The sequence below is a fragment of the Aegilops tauschii genome, chromosome 1 (genome assembly GCF_002575655.3).
Source record: "Aegilops tauschii subsp. strangulata cultivar AL8/78 chromosome 1, Aet v6.0, whole genome shotgun sequence".
Lineage (NCBI taxonomy): Eukaryota > Viridiplantae > Streptophyta > Magnoliopsida > Poales > Poaceae > Aegilops > Aegilops tauschii.
In genome coordinates, this window is record NC_053035.3 from 399,681,066 (window position 1) to 399,687,006 (window position 5,941).

Here is a 5,941-nt window from a genome sequence, read left to right on the forward strand (position 1 = left end):
ACCTCGTTATCCTCGATGGCAACAATACAATACGTGCCTTGCTTCCCCTACTGTCACTGGGAAAGGACACCGCAAGATTGAACCCAAAGCTAAGCACTTCTCCCATTGCAAGAAAGATCAATCTAGTAGGCCAAACCAAACTGATAATTCAAAGAGACTTGCAAAGATAACCAATCATACATAAAAGAATTCAGAGAAGATTCAAATATTGTTCATAGATAAACTTGATCATAAACCCACAATTCATCGGTCTCAACAAACACACCGCAAAAGAAGATTACATCGAATAGATCTCCACGAGAGAGGGGGGAACATTGTATTGAGATCCAAAAAGAGAGAACAAGCCATCTAGCTAATAACTATGGACCCGAAGGTCTGAGGTAAACTACTCACACATCATCGGAGAGGCTATGGTGTTGATGTAGAAGCCCTCCGTGATCGATGCCCCCTCCGGCGGAGCTCCGGAACAGGCCCCAAGATGGGATCTCATGGGTACAGAAGGTTGCGGCGGTGGAATTAGGTTTTTGGCTCCGTATCTGGTAGTTTGGGGGTACGTAGGTATATATAGGAGGAAGGAGTACGACGGTGGAGCAACAGGGGGCCCACGAGGGTGGAGGGCGCGCAAGGGGGATAGGCGCGCCCCCCTACCTCGTGCCCTCCTAGTTGATGTCTTTACGTAGGGTCCAAGTCCTCTGGATCACGTTCGTTCCGAAAATCACATTCCCGAAGGTTTCATTCCGTTTGGACTCCGTTTGATATTCTTTTTCTGCGAAACTCTGAAATAGGCAAAAAACAGCAATTTTGGGCTGGGCCTCCGGTTAATAGGTTAGTCCCAAAAATAATATAAAAGTGTATGATAAAGCCCAATAATGTCCAAAACAGAATATAATATAGCATGGAACAATCAAAAATTATAGATACGTTGGAGACGTATCAGGTGGTACACCGAAGCATAGTCGAGCTTAATGCCCATTTTGCAGCACCAGTCTTTGACTTCCTCGGCGATGAAGTTGGTGTCATTATCGGTAACTATTTTTTGGGGGACACCATAACGGTGGACGACGTCATATAAGAAGTCGACGACCGGTCCAGATTCTGCCGAAGTGACGGGCCTTGCCTCAATCCACTTGGTGAATTTGTCGACCATGACCAATAGGTACTTCTTTTTCTTTATCCCACCTTTGATTGGCCCGACCATGTCGAGTCCCCAGACCGCAAAAGGCCATGTTATCGATATCGTTCGAAGAGCTGTGGGGGGCATGTGGCTTTATTTACAAACAACTGGCATCCAACGCAGTGTTGAACCAATGTCCGGGCATCCTCACGGGCGGTGGGCCAGAAGAATCCTGCTCGGAAAGCCTTGCTGACCAAAGCCCGAGCTGCTGCGTGGTGGCTGCCCATGCCCGCGTGTTTTTTTGCCAGGAGCTGATGCCCCTCTTCTTCGGAGATGCACCTTCGTAAGATTCCTGTAGTGCTCTTTTTATAGAGTTCGCCCTCATGGATCTTGTATGCTTTAGAGCGCCGGACTATGCGTCATGCCTCTATCTGATCCTCCAGGAGCTGTTGTCGCATGAAGTAGGCGAGTAGAGGTTCTGTCCAGGGGGAGATTACGACCATGATTTCATGGGCAGAAGGTGTTTCCTCGAGTGCAGAGCCGCCGATGATGTGATCATCAGGTTCTTCTTCTGGGGAAACATTGTGAGTGGGCTCATTGATTAGTGCACCGGAGTCATCATCCCGCCATACTACGGAGGGTTTGAAGAGCCACTCGATGAAAGTATTTTTGGGAACCGGGTCGCGCTTGGCGCCCGTACAGGCGAGGACGTCCGCGGCTTGATTGTTGTCTCTAGAGACATGGTGGAATTTTAGGCCTTCGAACCGGGCCGATATCCGGAGGACTGCATTTCTGTATGCCGCCATTTTGGGGTCTTTGGCGTCGAATTCACCGTTGACTTGGGAGATCGCTAGGTTTGAATCTCCCCTTACTTCAAGGCGCCGCACCCCCATTGACGTGGCCATCCGAAGACCATGCAGTAGTGCTTCGTATTCGGCTACGTTGTTGGAGTCCGTGTACATTATTTGTAGGATGTACCGAACGGTGTCGCCTGTAGGGGATATTAGAATTACCACAGCCCCTAGTCCGCCTAACATTTTTTGAGCCATTGAAGTACATCGTCCAGTGCGAATATGTACTGTATTCCCGGGGTAGCTCGGCTTCGGTCCATTCGGCTATAAAATCGGCCAGCACCTGAGATTTAATAACTCGGCGTGGTTTGTATGTTATCTCGAAAGGAAGGATCTCGATGGCCCATTTGGCAATGCGGCCCGTGGCGTCCCTGTTGTTGATTATATCATTCAAGGGGACCTCTGATGCCACTGTGACCGAACATTCCCGAAAGTAGTGTCATAGCTTTTGGGATGCCATAAAAATCGTGTAGGCAATCTTTTGGTGGTGCGGGTATCGTGATTTGCATGGCATAAGTACCTCAGACACGTAATAGACTGGCTTCTGGACTTGGAACTTGTGGCCCTCGGACTCCTGTTCCACGACGAGCACCGCGCTGACCACCTGGTTGGTGGCCGAAGTATATAGTAGCATGGGCTCGCCAATGCTAGGTGCACCAGGATAGGGTTGCCGGGAGAAGTGTTTTAATCTCCTCAAGTGCCGCAGTTGCTTCGTCTATCCATTGGAAGTTCTTGGTCTTTTTGAGCAGTTTGTAGAGTGGGAGCGCCTTTTCTCCGAGGCGAGATATGAAGCGGCTTAAAGCTGCTACGCATCCGGCCAATTTCTGGACGTGCTTGAGCTCTGTTGGTATTACGAGATGGGATACCGCGCTAATTTTGGCCATTCCTCTATGGGAAACGATGAATCCAAGAATTTTTCCGATAGGGACCCCGAAGACGCATTTTTCCGGGTTGAGTCGTATATTGTAAGCTCGTAAATTGTCAAATGTTTGACGGAGGTCATCTATCAGTTAGTCGATGTTTTTGCTTTTGACAACCACGTCGTCCACGTATGCCTCGACCGCTCTACCGATTTGACTCTCGAGGCATGTTTGAATCATGCGCTGGTATGTGGCTCCTACGTTTTTTAGTCAGAACGGCATGGTGTTGAAGCAGAAAGGCCCGTAAGGGGTGATGAATGCGGTTGCCACCTGGTCACTCCTTCATCTTAATCTGGTGGTATCCGGAGTATGCGTCAAGGAAGCATATCGAGTCGTGTCTGGCGGTGGCGTCAATGATCTGGTCTATTCTTGGCAGAGGAAAAGGGTCCTTAGGGTAGGCCTTGTTAAGGTCTTTAAAATCGACACAGAGCCGCCAGGACTTGACCTTCTTGGGTACCATAACCAGATTTGCTAACCACTCAGGGTGTTTGATCTCGTGGATGAATCCGGCCTCCAGCAGTTTGCAAGCTCTTCGCCCATGGCTTGCCGTTTGAGTTCGGAAAATCGGCGTAGGGTCTGTTTCACCGGCTTGAAACCTTTGAGGATGTTTAGGTTGTGCTCTACTAGCCTGCGTGGGATTCCTGGCATGTCTGAGGGGTGCCAGGCGAATATTTCCCTGTTTTCGCATAGGAACACTCTTAGTGCCTCGTCGACTGCGGTGTCCAGTTGTGCTCCTATAGATGCCATTTTATTGGGATCTGTTGGGTGCACTTGAAATATGACTATTTCATCTGCTGGCTTGAATGACGTGGATCTTTGTCTTTTACTGAGAAACACATCATCCCTGTCGACTGTAGTGCGTAATGTTGTCAACTCTTCGGCCGCGAGGGCTTCGGATAGTGCCTCTAGGGCAAGGGATGTCGTCTTGTTTTTGGCTCGCAAGGCTTTGCTCGGGTCGCTTTTAAGTGAGATTACCCCGTTGGGCCCTAGCATCTTGAGTTTCATATAACTGTAATGTGGTATGGCCTGAAATCTCAAGAATGCCTCGCTTCCTAGCAGGGTGTGGTATCCGCTGCGGAAGGGCACAATGTGAAATAGCAAGAGTTCAGATCTGTAGTTATCGAGTGAGCCAAACACAACGTCTAGGGTTATGCGTCCCGAGCAGTGTGCCTCCCTACCGGGTATTATACCTCAGAATGTGGTGTGACTACGTTCGATGCGAGATCTGTTGAACTGCATCTTATCGAGAGTATCCTCATAAATGAGGTTGAGGCCGCTGCCTTCGTCCATCAGCACTTTAGTCAGCCGAAAACCATCAACAATGGGGTCCAGGACCAGTGCGGCCGGTGCGTGGTTGTTAAGGGGGCTTGGCTCGTCCTTCTCGTCGAAGGTGATGGGCATGGCTGCTCATGGCTGTGCGGTCGTCACTTGATATATCTGGTCGAGCTCTCGAAGAGCCATTTTCCTCTTATTGTTTGAGGCGAACGTCTCGTAGACCGTAAGGACATTATGGTCCTGTGGTGAAGCTATGAACTGTTTATCTGGTGTAAGGCCCAAGATTGACTCGCCATGTTTGGCTACTTGTCTCACCACCCAACAGGCTCGAAGTCTGTGGGTTGGGTTTGCGTCTAGCAAGACCGGGTGTATTGGGCATGGTTTAGCCAGCAGTTCGTCCAGCACTGATCTAGGCCTAGTTTTCTTTTTGTCAGGCTAGTGCTCCGACGACCAATTTGTGTATGCTCGTTTGAAGCGAGACTTTTTGTGTTGCGCGTCAAGCGGTGGCCCCATGTTCATCTGTTGCGCCCTCCACGTGTTCTCTATGGCGCAATACTTGCGTACCATGTCTGGTAGTTCGGTGAAGCTTTGAATTCGCGACGAGCGAGGGTGTTTAAGAGGCCCTCGTCTTTGCAGTTGAACTGGAAGGCTTTAATTACCTCTTTGTCACAGCAAGACGCCATCATGTTCTTCACAAGGAGAAATCTAGCCCAATAATGATGGACTATCTCATTTGGCAGCTGTTTGACATACATGAGGTCCCAGATGTCTGGATTTCCCGAATCCGAGGAGTATTCCGTATGGTGGGTGGGTGGGAAAAATTCGAGGATTCCCTCCTGCGGCGGACCCGGACTATCCTTGATGGGTGGTTGAGTCATGTCCGGTTCTGATCGTGCAGGGCTCGGATCCGGACTAGTGTGCGGCTGGATCGGTTCGAGGCCGGATCTTGCATTGGGGCTCAAGTCCGGACGTATCTCTGGGCTGGTGTCTGACTCCGAGCTAGAGACTCGAGTGTACATTGTTCTTAGCTTATAAGGCTGTGGTCCCTCCTTGGCCTCTTCAACGGTGGCGACGAGGTGCGTGACCGGAAGGCTGTTGATTTCTCGGTCGTCAGGTTTAAGCCCGATCCGATCATAGGCCGTGGGCCTGGTAACGGAGATTCCCATTGCACGGAATAGACTTGCCAAGTGGTATGCCGGCTGGGCACACGGGGTGCCAGGCACTCCGGCGATTCGGCGGGAGATCTCGTGGACAGTCTGTTGGAGTCATGCTTCAAGGCCGGAATCTGAGAGATACTTGATTCTTGTAGGTCTGCTGGTCTCGGGGTTGATGCCCCCGAACCAGCGAGTCCCTTTATGGGGGCGAAGCCTTCAATCTGGTCGAGGCGACCAGTGGGATCAGCGCGCACTAATATGCCACCGAACACGAGGAGATGACCGGGGGCGGGGAAGCCCTCGGCGCGGGTGTGGTCTCTAACGCCCGGTTGAGCCATCGATTCTTCTGGCGATCCAACTGCGGAACTCTTAATGAAAGCATCAATGTCGGTGTCAAAACCGGCAAACCTCGGGGTAGGGGGTCCCGAGCTGTGGATCTGAGATCAATGGGGAACAAAGGATGATGAACACGGTGTTTAACCAGGTTCGGGCCCTCTCGAAGAAGTAATACCCTATGTCCTGCTTGATTATATTGGATGTGTATATGATTACAGAGTGGATCTACCTCGAGATCAGCATGAGCTAAACCCTAAGGCAATGAGGTGATATATGAAAAGCCTATCCCTA